At 47.1% G+C, this 27,328-nt stretch overlaps 1 long non-coding RNA gene across 1 annotated transcript in view; it reads left to right on the forward strand.

Annotated features, from left to right (window-relative positions):
- The first annotated feature begins 22,344 nt into the window (after positions 1-22,344).
- The window catches only part of LOC134911722 (uncharacterized), a 38,080-nt gene continuing 33,096 nt past the window's right edge, over positions 22,345-27,328 (forward strand). The window contains exons 1-2 of the long non-coding RNA XR_010176796.1: positions 22,345-22,468; positions 26,511-26,640. This is a non-coding gene — a long non-coding RNA (uncharacterized LOC134911722). The remainder of the gene's footprint in view (positions 22,469-26,510; positions 26,641-27,328) is intronic.

Genomic DNA, 27,328 nt, shown 5'->3' on the forward strand with positions numbered 1-27,328 from the left:
AGCAGCAAAAGGCCATTCAAGCCTATACAATTGAGCACGATATAGGAGGTGGAATGCACCTGTCTCAAGTGCAGTGGAGAATGATTTCAACGTTGTGCAAGGTTCTGATGCCCTTTGAACTTGCCACACGTGAAGTCAGTTCAGACACTGCCAGCCTGAGTCAGGTCATTCCCCTCATCAGGCTTTTGCAGAAGAAGCTGGAGGCATTAAAGGAGGAGCTAACACGGAGCGATTCCGCTAGGCATGTGGGACTTGTGGATGGAGCCCTTAATTCGCTTAACAAGGATTCACGGGTGGTCAATCTGTTGAAATCAGAGCACTACATTTTGGCCACCATGCTCGATCCTAGATTTAAAACCTACCTTGGATCTCTCTTTCCGGCAGACACAAGTCTGCTGGGGTTGAAAGACCTGCTGGTGAGAAAATTGTCAAGTCAAGCGGAACGCGACCTGTCAACATCTCCTCCTTCACATTCTCCCGCAACTGGGGGTGCGAGGAAAAGGCTCAGAATTCCGAGCCCACCCGCTGGCGGTGATGCAGGGCAGTCTGGAGCGACTGCTGATGCTGACATCTGGTCCGGACTGAAGGACCTGACAACGATTACGGACATGTCGTCTACTGTCACTGCATATGATTCTCTCAACATTGAAAGAATGGTGGAGGATTATATGAGTGACCGCATCCAAGTAGGCACGTCACACAGTCCGTACTTATACTGGCAGGAAAAAGAGGCAATTTGGAGGCCCTTGCACAAACTGGCTTTATTCTACCTAAGTTGCCCTCCCACAAGTGTGTACTCCGAAAGAGTGTTTAGTGCCGCCGCTCACCTTGTCAGCAATCGGCGTACGAGGTTACATCCAGAAAATGTGGAGAAGATGATGTTCATTAAAATGAATTATAATCAATTCCTCCGCGGAGACATTGACCAGCAGCAATTGCCTCCACAAAGTACACAGGGAGCTGAGATGGTGGATTCCAGTGGGGACGAATTGATAATCTGTGAGGAGGGGGATGTACACGGTGATATATCGGAGGATGATGATGAGGTGGACATCTTGCCTCTGTAGAGCCAGTTTGTGCAAGGAGAGATTATTGCTTCTTTTTTGGGGGGGGGTCCAAACCAACCCGTCATATCAGTCACAGTCGTGTGGCAGACCCTGTCACTGAAATGATGGGTTGGTTAAAGTGTGCATGTCCTGTTTTGTTTATACAACATAAGGGTGGGTGGGAGGGCCCAAGGACAATTCCATCTTGCACCTCTTTTTTCTTTTATTTTTCTTTGCGTCATGTGCTGTTTGGGGAGGGTTTTTTGGAAGGGACATCCTGCGTGACACTGCAGTGCCACTCCTAAATGGGCCCGGTGTTTGTGTCGGCCACTAGGGTCGCTTATCTTACTCACACAGTCAGCTACCTCATTGCGCCTCTTTTTTTCTTTGCGTCATGTGCTGTTTGGGGAGGATTTTTTGGAAGGGACATCCTGCGTGACACTGCAGTGCCACTCCTAAATGGGCCCGGTGTTTGTGTCGGCCACTAGGGTCGCTAATCTTACTCACACAGCTACCTCATTGCGCCTCTTTTTTTCTTTGCGTCATGTGCTGTTTGGGGAGGGTTTTTTGGAAGGGACATCCTGCGTGACACTGCAGTGCCACTCCTAAATGGGCCCGGTGTTTGTGTCGGCCACTAGGGTCGCTTATCTTACTCACACAGTCAGCTACCTCATTGCGCCTCTTTTTTTCTTTGCGTCATGTGCTGTTTGGGGAGTGTTTTTTGGAAGGGCCATCCTGCGTGACACTGCAGTGCCACTCCTAGATGGGCCCGGTGTTTGTGTCGGCCACTAGGGTCGCTAATCTTACTCACACAGCTACCTCATTGCGCCTCTTTTTTTCTTTGCGTCATGTGCTGTTTGGGGAGGGTTTTTTGGAAGGGCCATCCTGCGTGACACTGCAGTGCCACTCCTAGATGGGCCCGGTGTTTGTGTCGGCCACTAGGGTCGCTAATCTTACTCACACAGCTACCTCATTGCGCCTCTTTTTTTCTTTGCGTCATGTGCTGTTTGGGGAGGGTTTTTTGGAAGGGACATCCTGCGTGACACTGCAGTGCCACTCCTAGATGGGCCAGGTGTTTGTGTCGGCCACTAGGGTCGCTTAGCTTAGTCATCCAGCGACCTCGGTGCAAATTTTAGGACTAAAAATAATATTGTGAGGTGTGAGGTATTCAGAATAGACTGAAAATGAGTGGAAATTATGGTTTTTGAGGTTAATAATAATATGGGATCAAAATGACCCCCAAATTCTATGATTTAAGCTGTTTTTTAGGGTTTTTTGAAAAAAACACCCGAATCCAAAACACACCCGAATCCGACAAAAAAAATTTGGTGAGGTTTTGCCAAAACGCGGTCGAACCCAAAACACGGCCGCGGAACCGAACCCAAAACCAAAACACAAAACCCGAAAAATTTCAGGCGCTCATCTCTAGTTTATAGTATAAAAAAAAAGACACCACAGGAGTGTTTTTCAGGCAGACAAACGTATACTGGTGGTCAGTGTCAGCAAAACTGTGCACTGTACTCCTGCTATAGCTGCTCCCCACAATTAAGCAGTGTGAGCACTCAGCACAGATATGCAGCACACTGAGCACAGATATGGTATGGAGCGTTTTTTTCAGGCAGGGAACGGATAAAAAAACTGGTGGTCACTATTAGCAAAACTCTGCACTGTACTCCTCCTAACAGCTGCTCCCCAATCCTCCCCACAATAAGCTAAGCAATCAGATCAACTGTGTAGTATATAACTATATAAACGGAGAGGACGCCAGCCACGTCTTCTCCCTATCAATCTCAATGCACATGTGAAAATGTCGGCGACGCGCGGCTGCTTATATAGAATCCGAATCTCGCGAGAAACCGACAGCGGGATGATGACTTTCGGTCAGGTTAGCCGTGTAAACAAGGTGAAGTTCGGGGGGGTTCGGTTTCTGAGAAACCGAACCCGCTCATCACTACTATCCATCCATACCTGTGCTACATTTTAGTTGTGCGCAGTATATAGTAGGGGGACAGTGCAGAATTTCTCTAACGTCCTAGTGGATGCTGGGGACTCCGTAAGGACCATGGGGTATAGACAGGCTCCGCAGGAGACTGGGCACTCTAAGAAAGATTTAGTACTACTGGTGTGCACTGGCTCCTCCCTCTATGCCCCTCCTCCAGACCCCAGTTAGAATCTGTGCCCGGACAGAGCTGGGTGCATTTTAGTGAGCTCTCCTGAGCTTGCTAATAAGAAAGTATCTTAGTTAGGTTTTTTATTTTCAGAGAGCTTCTGCTGGCAACAGACTCTCTGCTACGTGGGACTGAGGGGAGAGAAGCAAACCTACCAACTGCGGCTAGGTTGCGCTTCTTAGGCTACTGGACACCATTAGCTCCAGAGTGATCGAACACAGGAACCTGACCTTGTCGTCCGTGCCCGGAGCCGCGCCGCCGTCCCCCTCGCAGAGCCAGAAGACAGAAGCCGGCGGGTTGAAGCAAGAAGACGTCAAAATGGGCGGCAGAAGACTCCTGTCTTCATATGAGGTAGCGCACAGCACTGCAGCTGTGCGCCATTGCACCCACACTAACCCACACACTCCGGTCACTGTAGGGTGCAGGGCGCAGGGGGGGGGGGGGGGCGCCCTGGGCAGCAATTAAGTACCTCCTGGCAAAAGCAGCATATATACAGTTGGACACTGTTATATGCATGAGCCCCCGCCATTAATTTTACACAAAATCGCGGGACAGAAGCCCGCCGCTGAGGGGGGCGGGGCCTTCTTCCTCAGCACTCACCAGCGCCATTTTCTCTCCACAGCTCCGCTGAGAGGAAGCTCCCCAGGCTCTCCCCTGCAGACTCACGGTAGAAAGGGTAAAAAGAGAGGGGGGGGCACATAAATTTAGCGCATTAATTATATATACAGCAGCTACTGGGTGAACACTAAGTTACTGTGTGATTCCTCGGTCATATAGCGCTGGGGTGTGTGCTGGCATACTCTCTCTCTGTCTCTCCAAAAGGCCTTGTGGGGTCCCTGTCCTCATATAGAGCATCCCCTGTGTGTGTGGTGTGTCGGTACGCATGTGTCGACATGTTTGACGAAGAGGGCTATGTGGAGGCAGAGCAAGTGCAGATGAATGACGTGTCTCCGCCGACGGCGCCGACACCTGATTGGATGGATATGTGGAAGGTGTTAAATGATAATGTAAACTCCTTACATAAAAGGTTGTATAAAGCTGATGCCTTGGGACAGTCGGGGTCTCAGCCCATGCCTGATCCTACAGCGCAGAGGCCGTCAGGGTCTCAGAAGCGCCCACTATCCAAAATTGTTGACACAGATATCGACACGGATTCTGACTCCAGTGTCGAAGACGATGATGCAAAATTGCAGCCTAAAATGGCTAAAGCCATCCACTACATGATTAAAGCAAAGACCGATGTTTTGCACATATCATCGGTAAACCCTGTCCCTGACAAGAGGGTTTATATGTATGGGGAGAAAAAGCAAGAGGTGACTTTTCCCCCTTCACATGAGTTAAATGAATTACGTGAGAAAGCGTGGGATTCCCCCGATGAGAAAGTGCTGATTTCCAAAAGGTTACTTATGGCGTACCCTTTCCCGCCAACGGACAGGATGCACTGGGAATCCTCCCCTAGGGTAGATAAAGCTCTGACACGCTTATCTAAGAAGGTGGCCCTGCCGTCACAGGATACGGCCGCCCTAAAGGATCCTGCAGATAGGAAGCAGGAAAGTATCCTGAAGTCTGTTTATACACATTCAGGTACTCTACTGAGGCCGGCAATTGCGTCGGCCTGGATGTGTAGTGCTGTAGCAGCATGGACAGATAATCTGTCTGAGGAAATGGATACCTTAGACAAGGATACCATTTTACTGACCCTGGGGCATATAAAAGACGCTGTCCTATATATGAGGGATGCCCAGAGGGACATTTGCCTACTGGGCTTTAGAATAAATGCAATGTCAATTTCTGCCAGAAGGGTCCTGTGGACTCGGCAATGGACAGGTGATGCCGACTCCAAAAAGCACATGGAGGTGTTACCTTACAAGGGTGAGGAATTGTTTGGGGACGGTCTCTCGGACCTAGTTTCCACATCTACGGCTGGGAAGTCAAACTTTTTGCCATATATTCACTCACAGCCTAAGAAAGCACCGTATTACCAAATGCAGTCCTTTCGATCACAAAGAAGCAAGAAGGTCAGAGGTGCGTCCTTTCTTGCCAGAGGCAGGGGTAGAGGAAAGAAGCTGCACCATACAGCTAGTTCCCAGGAACAGAAGTCCTCCCCGGCTTCCACTAAATCCACCGCATGACGCTGGGGCTCCACAGGAGCCAGGAGCGGTAGGGGCGCGTCTCCGAAATTTCAGCCACCAGTGGGTTTGCTCACAGGTGGATCCCTGGGCTATACAGATTGTGTCTCAGGTATACAAGCTGGAATTCGAAGTGATGCCCCCTCACCGTTACCTCAAATCGGCCCTGCCAGCTTCCCCCATGGAACGGGAAGTAGTGTTAGAGGCAATTCACAAGTTATATCTCCAGTAGGTGGTGGTAAAGGTTCCCCTCCTTCAACAGGGAAGAGGATACTATTCCACAATGTTTGTGGTACCGAAACCGGACGGTTCGGTCAGACCCATATTGAATTTAAAGTCCCTGAACATTTATCTGAAAAGATTCAAGTTCAAAATGGAATCGCTCAGGGCGGTCATTGCAAGCCTGGAAGAGGGGGATTTTATGGTGTCTCTGGACATCAAGGATGCTTACTTGCATGTCCCCATTTATCCACCTCATCAGGAGTACCTCAGATTTGTGGTACAGGACTGTCATTACCAATTCCAGACGTTGCCATTTGGGCTCTCCACGGCACCGAGAATATTTACCAAGGTAATGGCAGAAATGATGGTGCTCCTTCGAAAGCAAGGAGTCACAATTATCCCATACTTGGACGATCTCCTCATAAAGGCGAGGTCCAGAGAGCAGTTGCTAATCAGCGTAGCACACTCTCAGGAAGTGTTGCAACAGCACGGCTGGATTCTGAATATCCCAAAGTTGCAGCTGATTCCTACAACGCGTCTGCCTTTTCTGGGCATGATTCTGGACACGGACCAGAAGAAGGTATTTCTCCCGGCGGAGAAGGCTCAAGAGCTCGTGACTCTAGTCAGAGACCTGTTAAGACCGAAACAGGTGTCGGTGCATCGCTGCACGCGAGTCCTGGGAAAGATGGTGGCATCATACGAAGCCATTCCCTTCGGCAGGTTCCATGCGAGGATCTTTCAATGGGATCTGTTGGACAAGTGGTCCGGATCGCATCTTCAGATGCATCGGCTGATCACCCTGTCCCCGAGGGCCAGGGTGTCTCTTCTGTGGTGGCTACAGAGTGCTCACCTTCTCGAGGGCCGCAGGTTCGGCATACAGGACTGGGTCCTGGTGACCACGGATGCGAGCCTCCGAGGGTGGGGGGCAGTCACTCAGGGAAGAAACTTCCAAGGGTTGTGGTCAAGTCAGGAGGCTTGTCTGCACATAAATATCCGGGAACTAAGGGCCATATACAACGCCCTGAGTCAAGTGGAGCCTCTGCTTCGAAACAAACCGGTGCTGATTCAGTCAGACAACATCACCGCAGTAGCTCATGTAAACCGCCAGGGCGGCACAAGAAGCAGAGTGGCGATGGCGGAAGCCACCAGGATTCTTCGTTGGGCGGAGATTCACGTGCAAGCACTGTCAGCAGTGTTCATTCCGGGAGTGGACAACTGGGAAGCAGCCTTCTTCAGCAGGCACGACCTCCACCCGGGAGAATGGGGACTTCATCACGAAGTCTTCACTCAGATTACAAATCGATGGGAACTGCCACAGGTAGACATGATGGCGTCCCGTCTCAACAAAAAGCTACAAAGGTATTGCACCAGGTCAAGAGACCCTCAGGCGATAGCTGTGGACGCATTGGTAACACCGTGGGTGTTCCAGTCGGTCTATGTGTTTCCTCCTCTTCCTCTCATACCCAAGGTGCTGAGAATCATAAGAAGAAGAGGAGTGAGAACAATATTCATTGTTCCGGATTGGCCAAGAAGGACTTGGTACCCGGAACTGCAAGAAATGCTCACAGAGGACCCGTGGCCTCTGCCTCTCAGACAGGACCTGTTGCAACAGGGGCCCTGTCTGTTCCAAGACTTACCGCGGCTGCGTTTGACGGCATGGCGGTTGAACGCAGGATCCTAGCGGAAAAAGGCATTCCGGAGGAAGTTATTCCTACGCTGATAAAGGCTAGGAAGGACGTGACAGCAAGACACTATCACCGTATATGGCGAAAATATGTTGCCTGGTGTGAGGCCAGGAAGGCCCCTACAGAGGAATTCCAGCTGGGTTGGTTCCTGCACTTCCTACAGTCTGGAGTGACTATGGGCCTGAAGTTGGGGTCCATAAAGGTCCAGATTTCGGCCCTATCCATTTTCTTTCAAAAGGAACTGGCTTCTCTTCCTGAAGTTCAGACGTTTGTTAAGGGGGTGCTGCATATTCAGCCCCCTTTTGTGCCACCAGTGGCACCTTGGGATCTCAACGTGGTGTTGGGTTTCTTGAAATCCCACTGGTTTGAGCCACTTAAGACCGTGGAGCTAAAGTATCTCACGTGGAAGGTGGTCATGCTATTGGCCTTAGCTTCGGCTAGGCGTGTGTCAGAATTGGCGGCTTTGTCATGTAAAAGCCCCTATCTGGTTTTCCATATGGACAGGGCAGAATTACGGACTCGTCCGCAATTTCTGCCGAAGGTGGTGTCATCTTTTCATTTGAACCAACCTATTGTGGTGCCTGTGGCTACTCGTGACTTGGAGGATTCCAAGTTGCTTGATGTAGTCAGGGCTTTGAAGATCTATGTAGCCAGGACGGCTGGAGTCAGGAAGACTGACTCGCTGTTTATCCTGTATGCATCCAACAAGCTGGGTGCTCCTGCTTCAAAGCAAACCATGGCTCGCTGGATCTGTAGCACGATTCAGCAGGCTCATTCTGCCGCTGGTTTGCCGCATCCAAAATCAGTGAAAGCCCATTCCACGAGGAAGGTGGGCTCTTCTTGGGCGGCTGCCCGAAGGGTCTCGGCATTACAGCTTTGCCGAGCAGCTACTTGGTCGGGTACAAACATATTTACTAAGTTCTACAAGTTTGATACCCTGGCTGAGGAGGACCTTGTGTTTGCCCATTTGGTGCTGCAGAGTCATCCGCACTCTCCCGCCCATTTGGGAGCTTTGGTATAACCCCCATGGTCCTTACGGAAGCCCCCAGCATCCACTAGGACGTTAGAGAAAATAAGATTTTACTCACCGGTAAATCTATTTCTCGTAGTCCGTAGTGGATGCTGGGCGCCCGTACCAAGTGTGGATTTTCTACAATACGTGTACATAGTTATTATGTTATGTGGGCATCCATTGTTGATGCTCTGTTGTTGTTCATACTGTTGACTGGGTAAGTTTATCACAAGTTATTTGGTGTGATTGGTGTGGCTGGTATGAGTCTTACCCTGGATTCCAAAATCCTTTTCTTATAGTGTCAGCTCTTCCGGGCACAGTTTCCTTAACTGAGGTCTGGAGGAGGGGCATAGAGGGAGGAGCCAGTGCACACCAGTAGTACTAAATCTTTCTTAGAGTGCCCAGTCTCCTGCGGAGCCCGTCTATTCCCCATGGTCCTTAAGGAGTCCCCAGCATCCACTACGGACTACGAGAAATAGATTTACCGGTGAGTAAAATCTTATTTTTGCTGACGACCAGTATATATATAGCAGTACGGTACAGTAGTCCACTGTCTACCTCTGTGTCGTCAAGTATACTATCCATCCATACCTGTGCTGCATTTTAGTTGTGTGCAGTATATAGTAGGAGGACAGTGCAGAATTTTGCTGACCACCAGTATATATATAAAAGGCAGTACAGCACAGTAGTCCACTGCTCTACCTCTGTGTCGTCAAGTATACTATCCATCCATACCTGTGCTGCATTTTAGTTGTGCGCAGTATATAGTAGGAGGACAGTGCAGGATTTTGCTGACCACCAGTATATATATAGCAGTACGGTACAGTAGTCCACTGCTCTACCTCTGTGTCGTCAAGTATACTATGCATCCATACCAGTGCTGCATTTTAGTTGTGCGCAGTATATAGTAGGAGGACAGTGCAGAATTTTGCTGACCACCAGTATATATATATAGCAGTACGGTACAGTAGTCCACTGCTCTACCTCTGTGTCGTCAAGTATACTATGCATCCATACCTGTGCTGCATTTTAGTTGTGCGCAGTATATAGTAGGAGGACAGTGCAGAATTTTGCTGACCACCAGTATATATATATAGCAGTACGGTACAGTAGTCCACTGCTCTACCTCTGTGTCATCAAGTATACTATCCATCCATACCTGTGCTGCATTTTAGTTGTGCGCAGTATATAGTAAGAGGACAGTGCAGAATTTTGCTGACCACCAGTATATATATATAGCAGTACGGTACAGTAGTCCACTGCTCTACCTCTGTGTCATCAAGTATACTATCCATCCATACCTGTGCTGCATTTTAGTTGTGCGCAGTATATAGTAGGAGGACAGTGTAGAATTTTGCTGACCACCAGTATATATATAGCAGTACGGTACAGTAGTCCACTGCTCTACCTCTGTGTCGTCAAGCATACTATCCATCCGTACCTGTGCTGCATTTTAGTTGTGCGCAGTATATAGTAGGAGGACAGTGCAGAATTTTGCTGACCACCAGTATATATATAGCAGTACGGTACAGTAGTCCAATGCTCTACCTCTGTGTCGTCAAGTATACTATCCATCCATACGTGTGCTGCATTTTAGTTGTGCGCAGTAAATAGTAGGAGGACAGTGCAGAATTTTGCTGACCACCAGTATATATATAGCAGTACGGTACAGTAGTCCACTGCTCTACCTCTGTGTCGTCAAGTATACTATCCATCCATACCTGTGCTGCATTTTAGTTGTGCGCAGTATATAGTAGGAGGACAGTGCAGAATTTTGCTGACCACCAGTATATATATAGCAGTACGGTACAGTAGTCCACTGCTCTACCTCTGTGTCGTCAAGTATACTATGCATCCATACCAGTGCTGCATTTTAGTTGTGCGCAGTATATAGTAGGAGGACAGTGCAGAATTTTGCTGACCACCAGTATATATATAGCAGTATGGTACAGTAGTCCACTGCTCTACCTCTGTATTATCAAGTATACTATGCATCCATACCTGTGCTGCATTTTAGTTGTGCGCAGTATATAGTAGGAGGACAGTGCAGAATTTTGCTGACCACCAGTATATATATAGCAGTACGGTACAGTAGTCCACTGCTCTACCTCTGTGTCGTCAAGTATACTATGCATCCATACCAGTGCTGCATTTTAGTTGTGCGCAGTATATAGTAGGAGGACAGTGCAGAATTTTGCTGACCACCAGTATATATATATAGCAGTACGGTACAGTAGTCCACTGCTCTACCTCTGTGTCGTCAAGTATACTATGCATCCATACCTGTGCTGCATTTTAGTTGTGCGCAGTATATAGTAGGAGGACAGTGCAGAATTTTGCTGACCACCAGTATATATATAGCAGTACGGTACAGTAGTCCATTGCTCTACCTCTGTGTCATCAAGTATACTATCCATATGTGTGCTGCATGTGCTGTTTGGGGACTATTTTTTAAATCAGCCATCCTGTCTGACACTGCAGTGCCACTCCTAGATGGGCCAGGTGTTTGTGTCGGCCACTTGGGTCGCTTAGCTTAGCCATCCAGCGACCTTGGTGCACCTCTTTTTTTTTCTTTGCATCATGTGCAGTTTGGGGACAATTTTTTTAAGTTCCATCCTGTCTGACACTGCAGTGCCACTGCTAGATGGGCCAGGTGTTTGTGCTGGCCACTTGGGTCGCTGAGCTTAGCCATCCAGCGACCTTGGTGCACCTCTTTTTTTCTTTGCATCATGTGCTGTTTGGGGACTATTTTTTAAATCGGCCATCCTGTCTGACACTGCAGTGCCACTCCTAGATGGGCCAGGTGTTTGTGTCGGCCACTTGGGTCGCTTAGCTTAGCCATCCAGCGACCTTGGTACACCTCTTTTTTCTTTGCATCATGTGCTGTTTGGGGACAATTTTTTTAAGTGCCATCCTGTCTGACACTGCAGTGCCAATCCTAGATGGGCCAGGTGTTTGTGCCGGCCACTTGGGTCGCTTAGCTTAGACATCCAGTGACCTTGGTGCACCTCTTTTTTTCTTTGCATCATGTGCTGTTTGGGGACTATTTTTTAAATTGGCCATCCTGTCTGACACTGCAGTGCCACTCCTAGATGGGCCAGGTGTTTGTGTCGGCCACTTGGGTCGCTTAGCTTAGTCATCCAGCGACCTTGGTGCACCTCTTTATTTCTTTGCATCATGTGCTGTTTGGGCACAATTTTTTTAAGTGCCATCCTGTCTGACACTGCAGTGCCACTCCTAGATGGGCCAGGTGTTTGTGCCGGCCACTTTGGTCACTTAGCTTAGCCATCCAGCGACCTTGGTGCACCTCTTTTTTTCTTTGCATCATGTGCTATTTGGGGACTATTTTTTGAATCGGCCATCCTGTCTGACACTGCAGTGTCACTCCTAGATGGGCCAGGTGTTTGTGCTGGCCACTTTGGTCACTTAGCTTAGCCATCCAGCGACCTTGGTGCACCTCTTTTTTTCTTTGCATCATGTGCTATTTGGGGACTATTTTTTGAATCGGCCATCCTGTCTGACACTGCAGTGCCACTCCTAGATGGGCCAGGTGTTTGTGCCGGCCACTTTGGTCACTTAGCTTAGCCATCCAGCGACCTTGGTGCACCTCTTTTTTTCTTTGCATCATGTGCTATTTGGGGACTATTTTTTGAATCGGCCATCCTGTCTGACACTGCAGTGTCACTCCTAGATGGGCCAGGTGTTTGTGTCGGCCACTTGGGTCGCTTAGCTTAGTCATCCAGCGACCTTTGTGCAAATTTTAGGACTAAAAATAATATTGTGAGGTGTGAGGTGTTCAGAATATACTGGAAATGAGTGGAAATTATGGTTATTGAGGTTAATAATACTATGGGATCAAAATGACCCCCAAATTCTATGATTTAAGCTGTTTTTGAGGGGGTTTTGTAAAAAAACACCAGTATCCAAAACACACCCGAATCCGACAAAAAATTTTCAGGGAGGTTTTGCCAAAACGCGTCCGAATCCAAAACACGGCCACGGAACCGAATCCAAAACCAAAACACAAAACCCGGAAAATTTCCGGTGCACATCACTAATATATATATATATATATATATATATAGAACTAGCGGAGATAAGGGCGCCTATTTAGTGTTTAAATATTAATAAAGTGAACCAAGTGGTAATGTATGGACATCACTTATCTGGTACACACATTGTCTTCGGTCACATGACCAATGTACATATGTGGAATCAAAAAATTGAATAGAAATAACAAAGCGCGTACAGTTTTTTTCATCTCCGCTAATTCTATTTTCACCTTGTATATGTGCCATCCAAGCACATACCACATTGTTTAAGGTTGCTGCCATCCACTAACTGGATTAGTGTTATTTTTACTACTTTTATACACCTATTCACATTATCACATGCACCTATAGTGCTCACCTAAAAGTTACTTGTGCGCCCCCGCATCTATTGGTTATTTATATATATATATGTAAGTGGATTAGAGTGGATGATGTTGAAGAGTTATTATTTTGATGTAATTATGTTTTTGTATCTTTCAGGTTACATAGCGATGTGACGCTTGTTGCCGCATCCCTATGGAAACCTATACAGCTCCGTCGTTGTGGGCCGGCGGACGTCACTTCCGGCGTGACGTCACAGTCGGAACCGGAAGTGGGTGGACAAACGCCGGGACACACGATGAGAGGCGGTAAACGTGACCTGGGGACCTGTAAGTTGTTGTATTTAAGCACCATTTGTTATGCGCTGAGTGTTATGTGTGTGTCCTGATGACAGGGGGCAGTACCCCGAAACGTTGAATAATAAATCACCATGAATTTTCACTAAATCGGTAGCCTGGGAGTGCCTCTATCATTTGGAGAATATTACAGGGGTTGGCAGGCCTCTAGAGAGCACCCTGGCAGGCTATCTTCAGTTTTATGTGGAGTGCCGGCTGTGCGTGTTGGATATATATATATATATATATATATATATATATCTGTACAATGGCCCCGGCACTCACGTAATCCACCGTAGGATATGTCTCGCTCCTGTGCCCTCCCCCTCCGGGGGTCTCCCTCCGGTACAGACAGCAGTAGAAAAAAGAGGCGGCACTCGGAGACTGTGTAATCAAAGTGTATTAAACAAAAGTGGCATCAACGTTTCGGGGACCAGTTCCCCTTCTTCAGGATAAAGTGACAGTGCATAAAACAGTGCTTAAATACCATTCCCCTTACTCACCCCCCTTCACGTGCATGCAATCTTCCCAGCGTTTCCAGCTGGCCGCTCGTCGGAGCCTCCGCCAGGCGCTTCCGCTCGCGTCAGCGTAACGAGGAAGTGACGTCGCGGGAACCCTCCGATGCGACCATGGAAACACTGTAAACAAAAACTACAGATTGTCAGTACGTACAGTGCTTACAAAACATACCTCAGTGTACGCTGACCGCTTGGCCAGTAAAGTGCTTATGTGCATATAATTATCACAATGTTAAAATCTGCATCAATCAATGTATACTCTCAATAAAATTGTGCATGTACATTAAAAATGTGTCTTTTAAAAAAAGAAAAAAAAAACAACTTATGAATAAACAAACTGCAGCATTGGCAACTCAGTAACCCTATTAGATCAATTGTGTTGGCTATCTAAGACACACTGTGCCACTCAGACAAGATTAAACTGGAAAAACCTCTTACAACACCAACTACCACTACTGGGGTGCCTGACATGATGTACTGCTGGGTTGGGCTACACAAACCAGGTTTAAAGAAAATCTAAACCACTACATTAAAACGTTACTTATTCCCTCGCTTGGGTATCTAACGTCTTGTGAGATGCAGTGTACAATTTTAAAAAAAATTATAAAAAATTATAAAAAATTAATAAGGCCTAGATTGTCATTTAGCCCACCTGGTTTTAACGTGTTTAATCTGTGTATCCACACTGACTCGAGTTGTAAGAGTTTTTTGCCCCTGTTACCCCCTCTGGCTGACTCTGGGACATGGTCAATAATCCGATGTTTTAAGGTGGCCATACTATGTCGATGTTCCACGAAATGCTTGGCCACCGGCTGGTCACCACTTCCTGTGGCTAGGGCGTTTCTGATGGCTTGCCTGTGCTGTGCCATTCTCACCTTAAATTGGCATTCGGTTTTGCCAATATAGTAGCGCCCACAGGGGCACATAATGGCATATATCACAAATTTTGAACTACAGGTTAACGGCCATTTGATTTTAAAGCTCTTGCCCGAGAATGGGTGCGAAATGGTGTCACCTGGTGACATATAGGTACATGTCGTGCACCCTGTGCACTTAAAACACCCATTCTTTCTTGTCATAAAGTGAGTGGGCTTTACTTTGAGTTTGGCCATATCGGTTTTAACCAATATGTCCTTGATACTCCTTCCCTTTGTGTAGCTAGGCATGACACGTACATCTCGGAAAATTCCCAAATCAGGGTCACTTGACACTATGGGCCATAAAGCCCGTAGTTTTTGTTGCACTTGCCTACTGTTGGTTCTATGTTCACATACCCAGGGAATGATCTTAGACATATCTTTAGCATTAGCTGGTATAAATAAATCATCCCTCTTAGCTGCAACCGCTTTAGTGCGTGCAGCAGACAGTAATTTCCGTGGGTACCCTCTGTCCAGGAACTTGTGTTCCATTTCATCAAGTTGTACATCCCTGATTTGCTCTTGACTATTAGTCCTGCACACACGAAGGAACTGCGAATATGGCAGACCTTTGATGGTGGCGGGTGGGTGGAAACTGTCGTACCGTAATATTGTGTTACGATCAGTAGGTTTCCTGTAAAGACATGTGACTACCCTACCGTCTTGTAATTTAATCAGTATATCCAAATAACAGATTTCTTGTGTACTGCTGACCAAAGTGAATTTAGCAGGGCTCTCTGATTGATTATGCAAATTAACTAAGTTAATCAAATCCAGTACATCACCCCGCCACATTATCAGCACGTCGTCTATATAACGATAATACAAAAATAGACGTTCAGCTACCCTTGGATCAGCTAGAAATAGCTCACATTCCACCTCCCACATAAAGGCGTTTGCGAACGAGGGTGCCACGGAAGATCCCATGGCACACCCCGTTCGCTGTCGGTAAAATTTACCATCAAAAATAAAAAAGTTGTGTGACAGGGTAAACTGTAACAAATTCATGAAGAAATCAATATCAGGGCCTGTGTACAAAATGTTACCAGTAATCAATCTCCTAACTGCCTGTATACCTGCCTTGTGTGGAATGCAGGTATAGAGGCTAGTCACGTCAATAGTGACCAAGGAGACATCTGCTGGCACCTGCTCAATGGTGGCCAATTTCTTGAGCAGAGTGCTGGAATCTTTCAGGTGAGTACTGGTGCCATGTATACAGGGTTGCAAATAGGCATCGAGGTAGATGGCGACTGGTTCACACAGAGATTCCCGGGCAGAAATGATAGGTCTGCCCGGGGGTCTCCGTGCGTCCTTGTGGATCTTTGGTATAGTTTAAAAGAGGGGAGACACAGGGAAATCAGACAACAATTTGACATACACCTCAGAAGAAATGATGCCCTCTGCCCGTGCTTGGTCAAGTAGCAGCTTAAGTTCTTCTCTATAGTCCTGTGATGGATCTTTACTTAAAATACTATAGGTGTCTAGATCATTGAGCAGTCTCAAGCATTCGGCCATGTAATCTTTGGTATCTTGAACGACGATGGATCCGCCTTTATCAGCACCACGTATTATTAAATCTTTTCTATTACTTAATGACTTTACTGCTAATCTTTCATCCTGTTGAAGATTATGGTACGACGGGGACCTAACTTCATCACTGGAAGCTTCTAGCATCCTATGGAACGTTTTGATAGAGGCATTGTGAGACACTGGGTCAAACCTTGATTTAGGGCCCAGTTTCTGTAACCTCTGTGGCAGTGGGGTCTTCCCAGGGGCTGCAGGCTGTTTACTAAAGTGCTCTTTCAATTTTAAAGTGCGGTGCAATTTATAGGTGTTAACCTTCCATCTAAAATCATCTCTAAAGTTAGTGGGCACAAACGTGAGACCCTTGTTAAGCACCCTCTCTTCAGCCTGTGTCAGTGGTGTAGATGAGAGGTTGAAAATTAACGTTTCTGTAGTTTTTGTTTACAGTGTTTCCATGGTTGCATCGGAGGGTTCCCGCGACGTCACTTCCTGGTTACGCTGACGCGAGCGGAAGCGACGGGCGGAGGCTCCGACGAGCGGCCAGCTGGAAACGCTGGGAAGATTGCATGCACGTGAAGGGGGGTGAGTACCCATTCTCGGGCAAGAGCTTTAAAATCAAATGGCCGTTAACCTGTAGTTCAAAATTTGTGATATATGCCATTATGTGCCCCTGTGGGCGCTACTATATTGGCAAAACCGAATGCCAATTTAAGGTGAGAATGGCACAGCACAGGCAAGCCATCAGAAACGCCCTAGCCACAGGAAGTGGTGACCAGCCGGTGGCCAAGCATTTCGTGGAACATCGACATAGTATGGCCACCTTAAAACATCGGATTATTGACCATGTCCCAGAGTCAGCCCGAGGGGGTAACAGGGGCAAAAAACTCTTACAACTCGAGTCAGTGTGGATACACAGATTAAACACGTTAAAACCAGGTGGGCTAAATGACAATCTAGGCCTTATTAATTTTTTATAATTTTTTATAATTTTTTTTTAAAATTGTACACTGCATCTCACAAGACGTTAGATACCCAAGCGAGGGAATAAGTAACGTTTTAATGTAGTGGTTTAGATTTTCTTTAAACCTGGTTTGTGTAGCCCAACCCAGCAGTACATCATGTCAGGCACCCCAGTAGTGGTAGTTGGTGTTGTAAGAGGTTTTTCCAGTTTAATCTTGTCTGAGTGGCACAGTGTGTCTTAGATAGCCAACACAATTGATCTAATAGGGTTACTGAGTTGCCAATGCTGCAGTTTGTTTATTGATAAGTTTTTTTTTTGTTTTTTGTTTTTAAAAAGACACATTTTTAATGTACATGCACAATTTTATTGAGAGTATACATTGATTGATGCAGATTTTAACATTGTGATAATTATATGCACATAAGCACTTTACTGGCCAAGCGGTCAGCGTACACTGAGGTATGTTTTGTAAGCACTGTACGTACTGACAATCTGTAGTTTTTGTTTACAGTGTTTCCATGGTCGCATCGGAGGGTTCCCGCGACGTCACTTCCTGGTTACGCTGACGCGAAGCGCCGGGCGGAGGCTCCGACGAGCGGCCAGCTGGAAACGCTGGGAAGATTGCATGCATGTGAAGGGGGGTGAGTAAGGGGAATGGTATTTAAGCACTGTTTTATGCACTGTCACTTTATCCTGAAGAAGGGGAACTGGTCCCCGAAACGTTGATGCCACTTTTGTTTAATACACTTTGATTACACAGTCTCCGAGTGCCGCCTCTTTTTTCTACTGCTATATATATATATATATATATATATATATATATATATATGGGTTGTGATCGGGTGACCGGCGATGGTGATCCCAGCAGTCAGGATCCCGTCCACCAGATTGCCGGCGTGAAGAGGGGGGGGTGATCGCATGCGACTGTCGGGATTTCTAGCGATCGGGATTCCGCTGTCGGTATACTAATGGTGGGATACCGACCGCTGGTCACCCATGACAACAAGCAATATACAGCCCTGGCAACTAGCACACACTCCTGGCACTACACTTTGTAGTGCCAGGAGTGTGTGCTAGTTGCCAGGGGTGTGTAGTCTACACACCCCTGGCAAGTAGCACACACCTCTGGCAACTAGTACCCACTCCTGGCATTACACCGCCTGGCAACTAGCATTATACACTCCTGGCAACCAGGGACGTGCAGTCAGGGGAGGCAGTGCCTCCCCTGTCATTAGTGATTCCAATAATACAAAGAAGATGCTTATGACACATATCCTGTGTTATAAGTATCTTCTTTATATTATGTTAATCTTTTTCAGAGGAAATACCTGTTTAAGTTGATTTCGGAGGCACCGAGAGCGGTGCCTCCCGTTGCCAATTAAAAGTTGCCGGAAGCAGGGGGCGGTTAGGGGGCGTGGCCGAGCTGATGGCTGTAAAAGCCTATTAAGAAAATCACTGTAGGCGGCACCTATACAAGTGCCTCAGTGCAGGGACGTGCTTTCAGCCCATATGAAAGCACGCCCCTGCACTGAAAGCAGATGTGATTGGGCAACAGATTCAGCACTGACAGTGACTGTGTCCGGCTGTCACTGTCAGTGCTGTACTGGGAGTTAGAGAGATAGTGTCAGCCAGGGGCGGATTTGTCTGTCAGCACGCCTGCATGAAACACCAGTGGCCCGCTGCGTAATCTCTACTCTGCAGGCTTGCGGTACCAGAAACCCCACTGACCGGACAATTTTCTTTTAAAAAGCTGTCTGTGGGCCCGAAATCGCAGCCACGCCCCTCCCGGTATTTTGGCCCCGCCCCCTCATATACCCGCGAATCGCGGCATCACGAGTGGGCGGAGCCTAATCCTGCAGCGTGCCTTGCCCCGTTCTCATCCTCAGCACGGTCTTGTCCTGCTTCTGCCTGAAGCACAACAAATGTAAGTTTAGCTATACTGTGTTATACAGACTGGTGGCACGGAACTTGTTCATTTATAAAAAAGGAACTTAAACTTTGGAGTAAAAGAGTGGTGCAAGTAGCATTTTTTTAAACATTAACACGTCCTGTGAAATGTGAATGCCTCCAGCCTGGTTATGTACATCATTATCTTTGCGATGTGGCAAGCACCTGGGCATCATTATATTGCTGTACGGAGTGCTAGTCATTTATTTTTAAATATATACAGTATGTGTTTGTGTGTGTATATAATATATATGTGTGTTTTTGTATGTGGAAACCCCCCTCAACAAATTCTGCGTTTGCCTCTGCTTGCTCCTCATGTAGCTGGCTCCTCATCGTCTGGCAGCCCCCTACCAGCGCTCATGCAGACATGCAGATTCGGCTCCTGCTATGTCAGAACAGGACCCAGACAGACCCACTGCTGCAACATAAACTGAGAGGGGAAAGGTGACTGGGCAGTGGAGTAACTAGGGCCCCGCAGCCACTGCAATCGCTTGGAGGCACAGGGCTGCGGGGGCGCCGCTGTCCCCAATGATTGCTGCTATTTTGGGAAGGACACGGAGGGCACAGCACGCACCTCTCCTGTGTGTCCCTCCTGAGACTCCGGTGGCAGCGGCGTGTCTGTTAAATGAAGTCCCGGTTCGTGAGCTCTGATTGGCTCACGTACCGGCACTTAATTTAACAGACACGCTGCTGCCGCCGGAGACCCAGGAGGGACACACAGGAGAGGTGCGTGCTGTGCCCTCCGTGTCCTTCCCAGAACAGCACAGCAGCTGGGGAGGATGGGGTGTACCTGGCACTGGGGGGGGGGGGGGGGGGGCATATTTGGCACTGGGGGGTATATGTGTACTTGGCACTGGGAGTGGGGGCATATTTGGCACTGGGGATATAGGTGTACCTGGCACTGGGGATGCATATGGGGCACTGGGAGCATATGTGTATCTGGCACTGTGGAGGAATATCTGGCACTAGGGGCATATGTGGCACTGGGAGCACAGGCCTAGCAACAAGCATTATCCCTCTGGATACAAGCACAACACCCAGCTCATGAAATCCCTGGCAACAAGCATTACCCCCTAGCAACGAGCATGACACCCAGTGCATGAAACCCCTGGTAACGACTATTACCCCCTGGCAACACACTTGACACTCAGCACGATACCTCTGGCAACAAGCATAACACCCAGCGCATGAAACCCCTGACAAGGAGCATGACACCCTGAGCATGAAAACCCCTGGCACCGTGCATGGAACCAAGAGCATGACACCCCTGGCAACGAGCAGGTAATTTAAAAGTATTTAGAAGCCTTACGGTAGGACTTAATGTGTAATGGGCATTGCGGTGTGTGGCATAATGTATCACAGACATTGCGGTGTGTGTCATAATGTGTCACAGGCATTACGGTGTATGGTATACTATATCACAGGCATTGTGGTATGTGGTATAATGTGTCAGGGTCATTGCAGTGTGTGGCATAATGTATCACGGACATTGCAGTGTGGGGCATAATGTATAACAGGCATTATGGTGTGTGGTATACTATATCACGGGCATTGTGGTATGTGGTATAATGTCTCGGGCATTGCAGTGTGTGGCATAATGTATAACGGGCATTGCGGTGTGTAGCATAGAGTATAACGGGCATTGCGGTATGTGTCACAGGCATTACGGTGTGGTATACTATATCACAGACATTGTGGTATGTGGTATAATGTATCAGGGTCATTGCAGTGTGTAGCATAATGTATAACGGGCATTGCGGTGTGTGTCATAATGTGTCACAGGCATTACGGTGTGCGGTATACTATATCACAGGCATTATGGTGTGTGGTATACTATATCACGGGCATTGTGGTATGTGGTATAATGTCTCGGGGGAATTACAGTGTGTGGCATAATGTATAACGGGCATTGCAGTATGTGTCACAGGCATTACGGTGTGTGGTATACTATATATCAGGGTCATTGCAGTGTGTAGCATAATGTATAACGGGCATTGCGATGCGTGTCATAATGTGTCACAGGCATTATGGTGTGTGGTATACTATATCACAGGCATTGTGGTATAATGTATCAGGGTCATTGATTGCAGTGTGTAGCATAATGTATAACGGGCATTGCGATGCGTGTCATAATGTGTCACAGGCATTATGGTGTGTGGCATAATGTGTTTGGGGCATTATTGTGTGTGGCATATTGTGTCAAGGGTATTACGGTGTGTGGCATAATGTCTAAGGGCTATTGCAGTGTGTGGCATAATGTATACTGGGCATTACTATAAGGAGGAAAAATTACAAATAATGTAAGGGGCATGAATCAGGATGATTATTTTTTTTCCTGCAGGTTGCAAAACTGGGGTAAAAGGTAGTATTTTCCTCCAATGCCATGCCTTTCATGCAAAGCCATGCCCAGTTCGGCAAGGCCACGCCCCCTTCTGTGGTGCGTGCCGATGGCGCGCACAGTTTCATCACTTTACTAGTGCCAATCATGGGGGGGGGGGGGGGGGGGGGCGCGCCAGAGAATGTTTTGGCTTGGGGGAGAAAAATTTCTAGCTACACCACTGTGACTGGGGTAGGGTTGGGTGCAAGTATGGGTGCATGAGGGAGGTTGCTGGGTGTATGTGTGGGGGGGGGGGGGTGCCGCCGCCATCAGTCAGTGCCTCACCAGTCACTGACCTCACTGCACGTCACTGCTGGCAACTAGCATTACACACCCCTGGCATTACACACTCCTGAGCCAATTTAAGGTGAGAATGGCACAGCACAGGCAAGCCATCAGAAACGCCCTAGCCACAGGAAGTGGTGACCAGCCGGTGGCCAAGCATTTCGTAGAACATCGACATAGTATGGCCACCTTAAAACATCGGATTATTGACCATGTCCCAGAGTCAGCCCGAGGGGGTAACAGGGGCAAAAAACTCTTACAACTCGAGTCAGTGTGGATACACAGATTAAACACTTTAAAACCAGGTGGGCTAAATGACAATCTAGGCCTTATTAATTTTTTATAATTTTTTATAATTTTTTTTAAAATTGTACACTGCATCTCACAAGACGTTAGATACCCAAGCGAGGGAATAAGTAACGTTTTAATGTAGTGGTTTAGATTTTCTTTAAACCTGGTTTGTGTAGCCCAACCCAGCAGTACATCATGTCAGGCACCCCAGTAGTGGTAGTTGGTGTTGTAAGAGGTTTTTCCAGTTTAATCTTGTCTGAGTGGCACAGTGTGTCTTAGATAGCCAACACAATTGATCTAATATGGTTACTGAGTTGCCAATGCTGCAGTTTGTTTATTGATAAGTTTTTATTTTGTTTGTTTTTTTAAAAAGACACGTTTTTAATGTACATGCACAATTTTATTGAGAGTATACATTGATTGATGCAGATTTTAACATTGTGATAATTATATGCACATAAGCACTTTACTGGCCAAGCGGTCAGCGTACACTGAGGTATGTTTTGTAAGCACTGTACGTACTGACAATCTGTAGTATTTGTTTACAGTGTTTCCATGGTCGCATCGGAGGGTTCCCGCGACGTCACTTCCTCGTTACGCTGACGCGAAGCGCCGGGCGGAGGCTCCGACGAGCGGCCAGCTGGAAACGCTGGGAAGATTGCATGCACGTGAAGGGGGGTGAGTAAGGGGAATGGTATTTAAGCACTGTTTTATGCACTGTCACTTTATCCTGAAGAAGGGGAACTGGTCCCCGAAACGTTGATGCCACTTTTGTTTAATACACTTTGATTACACAGTCTCCGAGTGCCGCCTCTTTTTTCTACTGCTGTCTGTACCGGAGGGAGACCCCCGGAGGGGGAGGGCACAGGAGCGAGACATATCCTACGGTGGATTACGTGAGTGCCGGGGCCATTGTACAGAAATATTTAGGAGCCGCATGCATTGTTTTTTGCATTAAGGCCCCTAGCCCAAGGCACCACACTGAGTCCTGCTGGACCAAGTATTTCTTCATTTCTCCAGGATTCATCCTCACGCACAGTTCACGAGCACAGCACGGTGAGCCTGTCAGCAAGGCAAGCTTTTATTAGAATTGATGCACTGAATTAAGCACCAGCACTTTATCTTTTTGCACCATGGCATCTGCAGTACCCGATTCCAACGATGTTTCCTCATTTCTCTTGCACTGTGACACTCTTGAGACATTAAGCTTCTCAGACTTGGAAGCAGAAGCCATTTTGCACAAGGAACCGGCCTTCGCAGAAGGAGTTGTCACAACCAGTTCAGAGGCTGTCAAAGAACTGTTACGCCTTAAGAAACGTGAGATAGATTACATCTACCACAGTCGAACACTATCGGATTATTTCAGGGCCAAACAGCTTCCGAGGGGCTTCAGGGTCCACAATGTACCCACTATTGGACGCTACAACATGGAATTCTGTAAAAGATGGATCCAGGTACTTAACAAGTGCTCTATGGATCTACTTCTCCTGGTAATAGAGGATTTCCACCAGAGAAGTAGAGAAAACAAAAGGGCTCATTAATAATCTTGAAGCTAAACATAGTGCATTGTTGACATCTGAGCAGTCTAAGGTCCTACTGGAGAAATTGGAAACCCAGGTGGAACAGTACAGAATTAATCTGTTAAAATGTAAAAATTAAAAATTCAATAAAGTTCAAATGGACTACACACAACACAGGGTGTACCCGTGGTTGGGCAACTCTTCAAACACTAATAACAGATCTCAACCACCTTTCAAGTATAGGCCCCCGGAGGGGAACGGGAGGCAACACGACCTCAGCCAGTGACTCTGACGATGTCCGTGGGTCCTCAACAGCTGGTTCACAACGAGGTACCCCTTTAGGGGCAAGAACCCGTGCTGGGATCGCGGCACGGGTAGGAAACGCAGAAGCACCAGAAGAGGTGGACAAAATAAAAGGCAAAAACAAGACAAAACCCCCGAAAGGAAAGAAACATTAATTTTCAACCTCTCATCTACACCACTGACACAGGCTGAAGAGAGGGTGCTTAACAAGGGTCTCACGTTTGTGCCCACTAACTTTGAACATGATTTTAGATGGAAGGTTAACACCTATAAATTGCACCGCACTTTAAAATTGAAGGAGCACTTTAGTAAACAGCCTGCAGCCCCTGGGAAGACCCCACTGCCACAGAGGTTACAGAAACTGGGCCCTAAATCAAGGTTTGACCCAGTGTCTCACAATACCTCTATCAAAACGTTCCATAGGATGCTAGAAGCTTCCAGTGATGAAGTTAGGTCCCCGTCGTACCATAATCTTCAACAGGATGAAAGATTAGCACTAAAGTCATTAAGTAATAGAAAAGATTTAATAATACGTGGTGCTGATAAAGGCGGATCCATCGTCGTTCAAGATACCAAAGATTACATGGCCGAATGCTTGAGACTGCTCAATGATCTAGACACCTATAGTATTTTAAGTAAAGATCCATCACAGGACTATAGAGAAGAACTTAAGCTGCTACTTGACCAAGCACGGGCAGAGGGCATCATTTCTTCTGAGGTGTATGTCAAATTGTTGTCTGATTTCCCTGTGTCTCCCCTCTTTTATACTGTACCAAAGATCCACAAGGACGCACGGAGACCCCCGGGCAGACCTATAATTTCTGCCCGGGAATCTCTGTGTGAACCAGTGGCCATCTACCTCGATGCCTATTTGCAACCCTGTATACAGGGCACCAGTACTCACTTGAAAGATTCCAGCACTCTGCTCAAGAAATTGGCCACCATTGAGCAGGTGCCAGCAGATGTCTCCTTGGTCACTATTGACGTGACTAGCCTCTATACCTGCATTCCACACCAGGCAGGTATACAGGCAGTTAGGAGATTGATTACTGGTAACATTTTGTACACAGGCCCTGATATTGATTTCTTCATGAATTTGTTACAGTTTACCCTGTCACACAACTTTTTTATTTTTGATGGTAAATTTTACCGACAGCGAACGGGGTGTGCCATGGGATCTTCCGTGGCACCCTCGTTCGCAAACGCCTTTATGTGGGAGGTGGAATGTGAGCTATTTCTAGCTGATCCAAGGGTAGCTGAACGTCTATTTTTGTATTATCGTTATATAGACGACGTGCTGATAATGTGGCGGGGTGATGTACTGGATTTGATTAACTTAGTTAATTTGCATAATCAATCAGAGAGCCCTGCTAAACTCACTTTGGTCAGCAGTACACAAGAAATCTGTTATTTGGATATACTGATTAAATTACAAGACGGTAGGGTAGTCACATGTCTTTACAGGAAACCTACTGATCGTAACACAATATTACGGTACGACAGTTTCCACCCACCCGCCACCATCAAAGGTCTGCCATATTCGCAGTTCCTTCGTGTGTGCAGGACTAATAGTCAAGAGCAAATCAGGGATGTACAACTTGATGAAATGGAACACAAGTTCCTGGACAGAGGGTACCCACGGAAATTACTGTCTGCTGCACGCACTAAAGCGGTTGCAGCTAAGAGGGATGATTTATTTATACCAGCTAATGCTAAAGATATGTCTAAGATCATTCCCTGGGTATGTGAACATAGAACCAACAGTAGGCAAGTGCAACAAAAACTACGGGCTTTATGGCCCATAGTGTCAAGTGACCCTGATTTGGGAATTTTCCGAGATGTACGTGTCATGCCTAGCTACACAAAGGGAAGGAGTATCAAGGACATATTGGTTAAAACCGATATGGCCAAACTCAAAGTAAAGCCCACTCACTTTATGACAAGAAAGAATGGGTGTTTTAAGTGCACAGGGTGCACGACATGTACCTATATGTCACCAGGTGACACCATTTCGCACCCATTCTCGGGCAAGAGCTTTAAAATCAAATGGCCGTTAACCTGTAGTTCAAAATTTGTGATATATGCCATTATGTGCCCCTGTGGGCGCTACTATATTGGCAAAACCGAATGCCAATTTAAGGTGAGAATGGCACAGCACAGGCAAGCCATCAGAAACGCCCTAGCCACAAGAAGTGGTGACCAGCCGGTGGCCAAGCATTTCGTGGAACATCGACTTAGTATGGCCACCTTAAAACATCGGATTATTGACCATGTCCCAGAGTCAGCCCGAGGGGGTAACAGGGGCAAAAAACTCTTACAACTCGAGTCAGTGTGGATACACAGATTAAACACGTTAAAACCAGGTGGGCTAAATGACAATCTAGGCCTTATTAATTTTTTATAATTTTTTATAATTTTTTTTTAAATTGTACACTGCATCTCACAAGACGTTAGATACCCAAGCGAGGGAATAAGTAATGTTTTAATGTAGTGGTTTAGATTTTCTTTAAACCTGGTTTGTGTAGCCCAACCCAGCAGTACATCATGTCAGGGACCCCAGTAGTGGTAGTTGGTGTTGTAACGGTTTTTCCAGTTTAATCTTGTCTGAGTGGTACAGTGTGTCTTAGATAGCCAACACAATTGATCTAATAGGGTTACTGAGTTGCCAATGCTGCAGTTTGTTTATTCATAAGTTTTTTTTTTTGTTTTTGTTTTTAAAAAGACACGTTTTTAATGTACATGCACAATTTTATTGAGAGTATACATTGATTGATGCAGATTTTAACATTGTGATTATTATATGCACATAAGCACTTTACTGGCCAAGCGGTCAGCGTACACTGAGGTATGTTTTGTAAGCACTGTACGTACTGACAATCTGTAGTTTTTGTTTACAGTGTTTCCATGGTCGCATCGGAGGGTTCCCGCGACGTCACTTCCTGGTTACGCTGACGCGAATCGCCGGGCGGAGGCTCCGACGAGCGGCCAGCTGGAAACGCTGGGAAGATTGCATGCACGTGAAAGGGGGTGAGTAAGGGGAATGGTATTTAAGCACTGTTTTATGCACTGTCACTTTATCCTGAAGAAGGGGAACTGGTCCCCGAAACGTTGATGCCACTTTTGTTTAATACACTTTGATTACACAGTCTCCGAGTGCCGCCTCTTTATTCTACTGCTATATATATATATATATATATATATGGGTTGTGATCGGGTGACCGGCGATGGTGATCCCAGCAGTCAGGATCCCGTCCACCAGATTGCCGGCGTGAAGGGGGAAGGGGGGGGTGATCGCATGCGACTGTCGGGATTTCTAGCGATCGAGATTCCGCTGTCGGTATACTAATGGTGGGATACCGACCGCTGGTCACCCATGACAACAAGCAATATACAGCCCTGGCAACTAGCACACACTCCTGGCACTACACTTTATAGTGCCAGGAGTGTGTGCTAGTTGCCAGGGGTGTGTAGTCTACACACCCCTGGCAAGTAGCACACACCCCTGGCAACTAGTACCCACTCCTGGCATTACACCGCCTGGCAACTAGCATTATACACTCCTGGCAACTAGCATTACACACCCCTGGCATTACACACTCCTGAGCCCTGACAACAAGCATTACCCCTGGCAATGAGCACTATACACCCATGGCAGCTAACATTACACACCGCTGGCAACTACAGTAGCACTGCACACCCCTGAGCCCTGACAACG

Source organism: Pseudophryne corroboree, chromosome 4, assembly GCF_028390025.1.
Source record: "Pseudophryne corroboree isolate aPseCor3 chromosome 4, aPseCor3.hap2, whole genome shotgun sequence".
Taxonomy (NCBI): domain Eukaryota; kingdom Metazoa; phylum Chordata; class Amphibia; order Anura; family Myobatrachidae; genus Pseudophryne; species Pseudophryne corroboree.